This window comes from Antennarius striatus, chromosome 11 (assembly GCF_040054535.1).
Source record: "Antennarius striatus isolate MH-2024 chromosome 11, ASM4005453v1, whole genome shotgun sequence".
Lineage (NCBI taxonomy): Eukaryota > Metazoa > Chordata > Actinopteri > Lophiiformes > Antennariidae > Antennarius > Antennarius striatus.
Window position 1 is genome coordinate 10,437,002 of NC_090786.1, and position 12,220 is coordinate 10,449,221.

General features: G+C 36.8%; 1 protein-coding gene across 1 annotated transcript in view; it reads right to left on the reverse strand.

The window, feature by feature from the left end:
- LOC137603774 (protocadherin-15-like) overlaps positions 1–12,220 on the reverse strand; it is a 206,006-nt gene that overhangs the window by 176,055 nt on the left and 17,731 nt on the right. The window contains exon 2 of the mRNA XM_068327526.1: positions 2,035–2,092. The gene's annotated coding sequence lies outside the window, so the exon portion shown is untranslated. The remainder of the gene's footprint in view (positions 1–2,034; positions 2,093–12,220) is intronic.

Consider the following 12,220-nt stretch of genomic DNA (forward strand, 5'->3'; position numbering starts at 1 on the left):
ACCCACCCCTCTCAAAGCCTTTTCAGCCTGCTGCTATCAGGTAGGAGACTGCAGAGTCTGCGGGCCAAAACCAGCAGGCTCAAGGACAGTTTTTTTTCACCAGGCGATTGGGAAGCTCAACTCCCTCCCTGCTCTGCCCCCTGCCACAGCCTTGAACTCTACCCTTATCCTGCCCTGCCCCCCCACACCCCCAGCAACCCTACCCCCCCAAACCCTCCTCCCCTTCCGTCAACTCAGGGACTGCGCACATGTCACTTCCCTATGGGATTAGAGAGTGTATAGAGATGTTTACCGTCTCTTTGTTTTTCATCTTATACTTTGTACTGTACTGTCTGTTGTAGTGCCTGTTCTACTGCCTATGTTGTGCTGCCCGTTGTACTGCCTGTGTTGTACTGCCTGCTGTACTGCCTGTGTTGTACTGCCTGCTGTACTGCCTGTTGACCGTAGGTCTGAGAGGACTTCAATTTCATCCGTGCTGTATGTCATGCATATATGGTACATTGGACAATAAAGCTGACTTTGACTTTGTGTTCAAAAAAAGACTAAAATTATGTTTAATTAATTTATAAGCGAAACAAAATGTTTCCTCAGGACTCTCCACACAGACAGAAACTCGTGACCAGTCCTCTAGAAATAGCTACTTTGTCTTTCTTTCTCTTTCACTTTATTTGTACTACCCTTTGCTTTTTCAACTTTCAATAAGATTCATATACTGGGAATTTTGACTGACAATAAAATGCCATGATGACATCATCATTTGAGCACCAAAAATATGCAATGACAAAGAAAAATAATAATAAAAAATTAAGTTTCTAATATAACAATAATTTGGGCTGATCAGTGTGAAAGATATTATGTTATCAATTCGGTAAATGTGAAAGAACGTATGCTATTAATTCAATATAGAGGCAGTGGGTTCAAACAGAGGACATAGGCCCAAATGCGTACGTGCCTCAGACACCCGTCGTCCATGCAATTCCAAGAAAACTCACCTCATATTGATACAAAGAAAGTTATCGAAGGTCAGTTTGTGGTGAGAAGCTTTGAAACTGCAGAAGCTGCTTCTACACGCTTTGACGGAAAGCTAACCATATAAGGATTGCAGCTGTTTCTGCACATTTTAATGGTAAACTGCTTTAACAGAATTGATGACGTAAACTATGTACTGTTGCTATGCTGATGCTCAATAAAAGGACGGACGGAGACAGCAGAACTTTGACAGTTTGGAGGAGCATCTTCCTGCTAAGAGCTCTGCTGTCCCTCGCGAGTCACCAAAGACAACTTTGACTGGTGTGGGTTTGTTCTCCATAAAAACGCAGCTGATGCACCTACTAGGGGCATTCTAAATTCTAAATTCAATCAGTCACATGGTCAAATGATGCCACATGGTATGTGAGACTATTTTTGAAGACATGCAAATAGAAATCTGTAATTACCTTTTTTAAAAAAAGAATAAACATTTCTCTGAAATACTGTATGAAACTTTCTAAATCTGAATCCAACTGAAAATAAACACAAATCACTGCATCATAGTCATAGTTAGTATTTTAGCTGCCTCAGGCTCATATGTTGTGTTAGGCTATGGTTGAGTTTCAAACATTTGTTTCTGTCCATTTTGGAGCTTAAGTGTAGAAGTTGGTAACTACCTAAAATACTGTGAAGCTGTATGTCCAACTGTCAACATTGATTTACTGAGTGAACTATGGACAAACGGTTTCATGATGGCATGAGATCAACTTGAAACAGAAAATATCAGCAAAGGCCAGGATGAATCATCTGAGAGACATCAATAAAACATAGCAAAGCAATGCTCTAAAACCCACAGTGGTGCATCCTGTCTGATTCAGTATGTCACTGGGATGTCCAACTCTCATCCAGCAGAGCAAGATCACAGCTTGATTGAGCAGTTGAATAGGACACGGTAAGAGCACTAATCCAGAAATGTATGCACACAATAAAACCATACACATTTATTATATTATTTGTAGAGAAAATTAGCAAAATACCATGAATAGATGTCTGGGAAAGAAATACCTGATTTGAGTTTCTGCTTCTACACCACATCTCACTCTTCGATGGAGTTCACACAGTTCTGTGAAACAAAGCAAATGAAATTGTTTGATTCACCATGAGTATTTATGCAAGATAGTTAAAAAACAATTTCTCTTTCAATTATCAATCATCTCCATTCATTAATCATCTTATTACATAACTTCCTCCATTCCCTCACAGTTCTTCTTAGTCTCCTTACTGCAGTTCAATCATGCATACAGAAAAGGCCCTACAAAGGACAGCAGATTTTTACTGTATGAGGTCATGTAGCAGGTGAATCCTATTTCTGACATCTTAATGGTACCTAGAAAGCACTCAGAGAGTACAACCCTTCATCAAGGCAAACGGTCAAGTTTTATGTGATGCAAATCTACAAGCACAACCACCATTATCTCTGCCTCCTTGTATGTCCATTAGGATTATGCAAACATATAAATATATAGTGTATATATATATAGTGCACCCTCGCACATTTGCGCATCAAACGATTGCGGCTCCACCTCATCGCGGATTTTTAGTAGGCAGTCACGTGATACCATAAGCGGATTCTATTGGCTGATGGCATCTGGAAGTGCACTGTTCTGTCAGTCTTGGACGTTCGCGACACAAAAGTGCTTTAAACAGTCGATAAGAGTGTGGGAAAAGGTAATACAGATAGAAGGTGGTTTAATATCAGTATGGAGAGGGTTCATAAACGTTTAAATTACAGTAAATAATAAGATAAATATATCACAATTGTGGATTTCTTAATCGCATATGGTTCCTGGAACGCATTAACCGCAAAGAGGGAGGGCACATTGTGTGTGCGCGTGTGTTTGTGTGTGAGTATATATATATATATATATATATATATATATATATATATATATATATATATATATAGATATATATATATATAGATATATATATATATATATATATAGAGAGAGAGAGAGAGAGAGAGAGAGAGAGAGAGAGGATGTGGCTAACAGTAGCATAGGCTGATGTTTACATGCAATATAACCAGCAAATTGAATGGCAACAACAGTTTATTTTGTTCTTCTATGGATGGGACATAATATAAGCAGTTATGTTGATTTGTAGGCACATTTGTTCATATCACGGAATGTTCGTAGGTCAAATGTTCTTATGTAGAGGACAACTTGTACATACAGTATATGTCCAGTAAAATGTGTCATTCACATAACTGGACCTTCAACTGAAAGTGGACATCAATCTTCATCTGAACGAGAGTAAAAAATCAAACATATTTCAAACGGATAAGTTCTTCTGGCTTTATGAGGTTAACATTAAGATAATTCATTAAATATCAAAACACAAAAATTTAACGTGATTACTAAACTATTTTTAAAGTTGTTGATAAAGTGGCTACATGTATCCAAGTTCACCAGTTGTGGAAATACACTTTCACACAGGTATAAACATTTATATGGTCATAATACTGTATGTAGTACAAAGAATAAAGGAATATAAAAGAATAAATATGATATAACTTATATACATTGTTCTAACAGATATATCTTAGAAGGCTGTAATTTTTAGGGATTGTAGGCTTTATCTGTGAAGTTAGAAAAAAGCAGTGTCGTAATTACACTTAATAGTAGAGAATCGTACATATTTCTGGATCTGGATGATGATCCACATCACCATGAAAATCTAATAAATTGTTTTCCTGGCTGTCTTACCTCCATCATCAAAAATAATTCCTTGAAATCCATTCATAACATTATGACTAAGAAAGGAACAAGCCATTTCAGGTGAAAACACAAAATTCTTTAAAGAGGCAAATAAGAAATGTCAAGCATGTTACTATGAAGAGAAGAAATTTCATTGTTTACATCAAGAGTGGTTGATGTGTAATTCATAAATGTAGTGGCTGTTGCCTGAAATCGATTGACTTAAAAGAAGCGTTAAGGGTCTCACAATAGAACACAATGAAATGTTGGAAACAGTTTCCGTCAGTGTGATGAAAAAGACGAGACATAGGCAGGGAGGAGGAAATTGGAGAGTAGATGTGCAGTATCAGATTTAAACAGAGGTGTATGCGGCATAATGTAAGAGTAAGATACAGCTCTGAAGAAACATGTACGAGTGGATAAACGCATGTCTCCGATGCTTCAGCAGACAATCACAGATACTCTACATCTACTCAGATTACTTCTCAAAGCACTCATTTTGCTTCATTTCTCATTCCATCCTTTAGTAATGAATAGCATTCATCACACTATGATTTTGTCTGCATGGATTAGAAATGGAAAAAGAGTGAAGACAAAGACAAAAAATGACAGATGATGTTTTTTCTCCTCTATACTGACATGTAGGAGTAATTCAAACAATATAACTCAATCATTATAACCAGTGGGGTTGTCATCCACACACACCCACACACCCACACGCTAACACACACACACACACACACATATCATGCACCACGTATCCTGGTAAGGTATCAACCATTGTTAGGGTTCAACAATCAGACTAGAAAAGGCATGGTATCTAGAGTCACAGCATTCATCAATCATACCATGCTGATGATGCCTGGTGATGGTTCAGAGAATCAAGGCCAAATGCACCCACAGTCATTGTCATAGCATGCCGACCATGTTTCTCCTCCCCTCCCATTCTTTTGTGGTCCTGAGGACTAGATTTTGCCGTGCTGCACTGTGGCAGAGAGTTTCCCTAAGAGCTTAACAGAAAGTGTAGCCCTCCCATTGTTTAGCACTTCAAAGGAAACAAGGAAAAAGAAGAGTATGAGAAAAGGGAAGCGTTGAAAATGATAGACACTATGTGAAAAAGAAAAAGGGAAAGCAGCAAGAGAAGACTTTGAATGCAAGTAGTTGCTTTCACAGAGCAGCACAATTATCAGATGATAAATGCAATATGTCATTCAGAAACGTAAAGATTGAAGCAGGAAGAGCAAAGTTAATATGGTGCACTGGAAGTATAGATTTGCAAAGCATATGCCTCACAGTGATTTAAAATAAATCAGAATTTTCAACCATTTCATATTATGCAAAAGGCACCTTGTTGTTGTTTTCCAAAGCATTTGCCATCCCTGGCCTGTCTACAGAAACCTGAGACAGGAGAAAACATCCTACTGCATTGTTTGCTCCATCTGTAAAAGAATTTTTCCTGTAAAGCACCATCCAAATTTGAGGCCATCTATGACAAGATAGTAGACTTTGCACATCCTTCAAGAATGACACTGTCACAGTTTGCTTTGCCCAAAATAAGTTGTTGTTTAGTTTTTGACAATCATGTATACATTAAGTGGAAATATCTAAAAATGAAAAGAACACTTCTCCTTTGACAAAGGCTTTTTTTATCACTGATTTTAAAAAAGTGAATCCTAGTTACAGTTATACAGTTTTAGAATATCCATCACAGCACTCGGACAAGGGCCCAAATCTAAGGACTCATTCCTGAAAAACAGAATTGGGGTTCGTAAATGAGTCTCAAAAAACACAGAAACACAAAACTCAACTCATTATTATAGGCATTATAACTTTTCATTATATATGGACTTTATTTTCTGTAAATTATTCTCTCGTCCAAGTGCAGATTAATTATTTGATATTTTCTTTGACAAAGGAAAAGATTACTTTTTTTTAAAATTAAATAAAATAATTTGCAAATTAATTAATAATACAGTACATCAATGAACCGATCAAATTAAAAATGAATTTTCACCATTCACCAAGTACGTCATTAAAAATACATGAATTGATCTACAGATCAAATTTAATTTCTAAATTTAATTTAAAAAGGCAAATATAAAGTCTTGTGGTGTGTGATAGAATAAGTCACTTGATTCACAAAATCAATTAGAAGATATTATTCAATTTAACTACCTATAAAGTAATATTTAATAACTGATTTTTCATTTCCTATTTGCAATTTAATTTGCAATGTCTAAATTGCAGTTTGTAAGTGTTTCAACCACCCCCGCAAGACGTGAATTGTACACCTAAAATGAACTTAAAAATGTTTTTGTTTGATAACTCACAACTGGTGTTCGCTCCTCTACTGTGTCTGGTGTAACTTGTTTTTTACAGTTCATAAAAAGTTTAAAAAAATTTCAACTTTTCAGCACCGTGTTGCACTGGCGTCGTGCAAGGAGTGTCACCCTATTGAAAAGGCATTTACTGTTTACTTTTTCATTTCCATGGTTTATATTATTCTGTTTTTAATATTAAGTTAAGATTATTGGTAAATAAGTAATTAATAGTCTAACTCTTATGACTAACAGGATAGTTGATCTATGTTGTTGAAAAGAAGAGGTATCCTTGATATGTTCAAGAAAACATAGAGCTAAAACATAGCATTTTTTGTGGTATGTTTTGTCATTTCAAAGTAGCATTTTTGTGTATTTCATAAAGTGCACTGACTTTTTTATAATAAGAGAAGAAAGTACTACTTTCAACATAATAACTCCAATAAATTCACATTGATTTTAAGAGTATATCTGCAGGATAATTATTATTGAAATAAACTAATTACAAAAGTTGAGATGAAAGTAAATGCGTAAAATGAAAAGATGGAACATTCATCTTCATCAGCCACACAGAGACAGCTATTAAATTTAAAGTGATTTTCATAAAAAGCACACATGACAATAGATTATGTGACTCATTGCTGACAACCCTGTGTGTCCTGCTGCTTTGGATGGATGTGACACCTCGGATAGCTTTATGATAAATCTCTGTAACAGCAGAATCCTAAATAAGTGTTCTATGCATACCAAATGTTACAAAAATCTTCCCATAATGCAAAACAAAAACAGAGCCTTCTTCTTTAGCCCATGATACATCCTTCTACCAGGTTACATGAAATCTGGGTTAACATAATTTCATACAGGCAGACAGAAACACAAGCAGACAGAAACTCCCTAGAGGTTGTAAATACCACGACTGCCACCCAGCTAGATCAGAAGGACTCTGCTGGATCAGAGCACCATTATCTAATGTTGAGGGGAGAAATTGCTGAATACTTCTGGCCCAAAACCCTACATTCTATCAAGCTGTAAAACATTTAGTGGCCAAAAAAAAGCACAAAGGCCTTCTATAGAGCGAGTTCAGACTCTTTCCATCTGCTGAGGACGATGGCTGTACTGTGTGGTGGCCCTGTTATGTGAACACAGAGGAAGAGGAGCAGCTCCACTAAATATAATACATAAACTAATTCTTTAGTAACAAAAGTAGAATAATCATTAATTTTCAGTTTCATTGTTTGACTCACAAATGGATGAATATGAACTTACACAGATGGCTTTCCAGAACTATGTGTTGTGCTGATGAAATACTTCAGACAGCAGAGGCAGAAACTCATTTGTGTGCATCTATTCTTCTTGACAATGCACTGCATCAACATTTCAAATACAGCAACTGCAATTACAAAAGCAGCTGACTGTGCACACCCAACTCAGCACTGGGACAGAGCAACATCTGGAGCGGTTGTACCAACCTGCTTGCCCTGTCCCTATAGTAATTCTGCTCCAGAGAAGCAAAAGCCTTGAATTAAAAAATCAAAACAAAAAAAAAACAAAAATCAATTCTACCTCCAAATGCAGTGACCCCCGTGTTGTTCTGGGTCACAACATAAATGTTACTGAAATCAAGTGAAAGGCCAGCAAAGGATTATGTTCTTGACATTGGATGATGGTTGTTGAAGCTCCTTTGCAGAGGAAGGTGAGACTGGGGGATTTAACATGAAGCTTTGTAAGCGAAGCATAAATCTGCACCTTAAGTTAAAGAACTTTGTTATATAAAACATTATAAACCTGTATTAAAAAAATCAATAAATACATCAATTAAACTGAGGCATGAGTAGTTGAGATTGGATCTGCTTTTCTGTCCTCCTGTGCAGTGATGAGTTATAGTATTACTTGTTAATTATCATCATTCATGATTTTTTTAATAATCCTAGAACCTTCACATAAATGCAGTCGTGACACTTGATTCCTTGAGATCATTAATAAGCGCAACAGGGTGCCAAAATCAGCTCCCCTCCTAAAAAAATCATTCTCTCTCTACCTGACATCTCTGGACGTACGGCTCAAGCTGTTGAACTGAGATTTGTCTTATTATATGCATATAACATGATGAGTTTGGAAAAGGAAAAGCCACTGAGGCGCTCAATCATGAGAAGGCCAGTGGTGGTAAGAATCCATCTTTCCTTTTAATCGAGGAATTACAACAGATGCCATTACAATTGACTCGAAAAACATTAATGCAATTTATTTATAAACTTTATCTCCCCCTTCTCAGCATGGTGATTAATGGTAATACTTGTTTTCCAGAGAATACAATTTAAGTGATCTGCTTTCAACAGTCTGCTTTTCATTGATTACACAGACCCATTCACTCATTGTCTACAAGGCGTAAAGGAAGCAATTCCGTTACATTGTATGAGCTTCTTAATCAATTATTCTGAATTGCCTGCTGGTAACAGTGGAAACATTTTACTTGAATTCAACCTATTTTAATGGAAGTTATTTTGCTATTTATGTAAAGTCATCAGTGGTGAATATTTATACTTGTGTATCTATAGAAACATATGGTACCCCAAAGGGTAGGGGGGGGGAAACATGAGGAAACTTGAAGATTTTTATTTGTACTGATCATTTTTTGCATAGAAGCTTAACTCGCAAGTTGGACTTTTTGCTCTTTTGTTCACCCTGTGTGCACATGACCTCTGTTAGCAAAAACAAAGCAAAGAAAGAAAAAGGTTTTTTTTTAATACACAAAGAGTGATTTGAAGAAATTGCTCTGCTGTCCATCTGTTGATCCTTTGGAGAGTACATTTAAATTTTTTAGGCTTTTTCTCCTCAGGTGTACCTGACCTGTTCTGATTGCTGGAGGCGAGGAGCACTACAGCCTCTCTGTTGACTCCCCTCCTGGCCTCAGTAATCCCTGTAGTTAGACTAGTTTTATCTTAATCGGGGGGTGTTCTTTGCTCTTTTGTTTAGCTTTCCATCTTTTTTTAGTATTCCATCACTTCAAAAATGACTGGGCTTTGGTGATTTTAATAGCCAGAGGTAACAGACTTTGGAGATGCACTTTGGAGGTGTTGTGTGACTGAAGATAACTCACAACAATGACTGCTAAATTTCACAATATTTTCAAAAAGGTAAAGATTAAAGGCTGTATTCTAAAAGGCTACAATCATGCAGCAGCTCTGATTTAAACAGGATCACCTTGAGATCCTGCATGACAAATAAGTCTCACATGCAGCATTCACGCTGACACGCTATGTCATATAAATAATTGTTTCCTCCACAGTTAACTTCTACCTCTCTACTATTTAGTATGTCAGTTTTTCACTTTTGTCAAACATAACTTCAGCTTGTTTTCTTGTTGAGTGTAATCTGTTCTTTCATTGTTTATTGTTCACAGGAATTTATGCTATCAGCAGAGGTCTTCCTATTTTCCTAAAATGAGCTGGCAAAATACATAAATAATGTAGTTTCAAGCTTCAGATGTTGAATGCAATTAAGTGACTGACGTGCTGTGGAGATAGAGTTTAACCTTGGACAATAATGTATGCCAGATGCGAGCTCACCAGGGATGCAAAACTGGGCTAGGTCTCTACCCTGGTGATGAAGTGTTTTGAATGGTTAGTTCTAATCACCAGAGCAACAGTAGGCAGCAAAAGCAACTCATTGCTTTGAGCAAGTTCATTCCTGCATTGGGAAAATGAAATCTACAATTTGCAACCTGCAGTGGCAATGGGAGGTGCCAATTCACCTTCTGAGCACTGCTGAGGTGTCCTTGTGCAAGGCACCTCAAGGGCACAACCCAAGTGACACTGGACAAAGACAGGGTGGCAATAATTGACCAAAAAACGTCCTTGTGAAAACCAAACAATAAACAAGGTAGCATAATGGATAGGGAAGACTGCCTTGATACAATACCAGTTGAGTTGACTCACTCTGATGCTGCAAACTCCTCCTGGAGGGGCAGGGCTGCTTAGGAGGTCATCGCCAGCACAGGCAGAGCAAAACTTATTGTCATAGAAAAAAAACAGTGTTTTGTGAAAGTAAACTGATTCCATAATCACTGACACACAACATTATGGGCTGGTCCAGGGGTAGGGGCAGAAGGGCACAGGACCCCACTGAAATGTGATTGGCTCCCAAGAGTACCTCCCACAATTCCATAGTTTTCTATTAGCTGTTGGGGTTGTCAGTAATCTCACAACCCCGACAGATAACCAGACAACAGATAACCAATATAATTGCAGTTGCAAAAACCAAAAAGTACAATGGTTTAATATTTGTGTCCCATCCAAAAATAAAACTCATGTCTGAATTTTGATCAGACTAGGCAGAATCTGCAGATGTAACAAATCTCTACATGGCTATATACTAGTTAACAAACCCACAACGTGACAGGAGGTAGCAGCAACATAAACCAAATCAAACCAAATTTCCTCAGGATAGACATTCTATCAAATGAGCAAATACAATCCTGGGAGAGTCCCCAATTTGTCACAACCTGGCAGAAAATGGAAGAGTGCACCTGATTTGTGATTAAATTTCACATGCAGTAACCTTGGAAAGCTATTGGTGAAAATTTAACTAGGGGTTGGTTTACATTTGTCATGATTCAACTATCTGTATAACAGAGTGATAAATCTCACTTTTGTTAGCAGATGAAGGCTATTTGAGTGGTACATAGGCCCAGTTTAATTGCATAATGACCAATGATAAAATTTCAACAGCCAACGAGGAAAAAAATTACTGTTCCTGCAGTGATTACAAAAAAGAGATCACCACCAATGAAAAAGCTTAACAAGAATGATAAAAGCCGCATTAACAGTATAAGATATGTTTCTATTTTCTGATTGCAACTTGTAGATTCTTGTCAAAGACAGACTTGACTCTAACCAGTTGCTGTGTGTTCATATGGTGCTGTATTCTGTTCTAGTACACTCTAGGGTAAATAATGTACCTGATGCATTTACATATTTCATTGAGCAACATTAAGATAAAATAGTCTGCTATGGCACTTTTTCTACCTGAACACTTTTTGCACAATGGGATGCTGGTGAGAGGTCACCTGTTGATACACCAGTGCTCTTTCCAAAGATGGATCAGATTTTTCCTCTATGTTAGCTAAAAGAAAATTGATAACAGAAGCCAATAAATATAAATAGACCACAGCAATGTGTCTTCTCTTGGACTGAGGTGTGCTGTACAAACCTAAGGTCACAAAGCAAAATTTCTATGAGCAAAAGCAATGTGTTCAATTGCACTTGATAACCTATCAAACAGAGCAAAAGATAAGAACTAATGCAGTTAAATGGCAACACATTAAGGGACAGAGAAGCACTTAAAAGAAAATGTGTATTCCTTTTGGCTTTTAGAAACACAGTGGACTGGCTGGCCAAATGTTCTGAAAAGGGCTCCTTCCTACAGTAACCTTGAAATAGGCCGACTCAGTAAGGTGTCATTTTTATATTTTTATACAAACAAAGACATGCAAGATATTTCATTTCCCTCGAAAAACAAAAAAAATAAAATTATATATATGTATACCCGACAGGAGGGTGTGCGCTTACGTGGACGAGAAATGAAAGGACGGGATGCCCTAAGATGTGATAGACAGTTTTTGCATGATTTGAATGAGGCATGCTTTTTCTCTCGAATATATTGTTATAATCATTTGTTTTAGACGTACTGTAATTATTTTCTGTATAAAAATTTAATTTGGTGTTCAAAAAGTCTTTTTTCAAACTTAAGTCTTAAAAAAGAGGGAGTCGTCTTATAATCAGGGTCATCTTATATTCGGGCCAATACGGTGTGTGTGTATATATATACAGTATATATATATATATATATATATATATATATATATATTTATTTATTTATTTATTTATTTATTTATTTATTTATTTACAGAGAGAGAGAGAGAGAGGGAGAGGGGGGGGGGGCATAGATAGACTTTTCTTTTCCATAGAAGAATTATTTTATTCTTGCATCTTAGTCTTGCAAGTGCAACAGGGCACTTACTTAAATGTCAGGTTGCTTTGATAAAGACTACAGTCACTCTATATGGTTTTTGTGGAGTAAATGTTCACCTTCACAAGGGTGGAAACAATCAGTGTTATTATCTTCTTTGGAAAACCCTTGATCTGGTAGAACACTTTGTAGATACGTAAGCAAGTT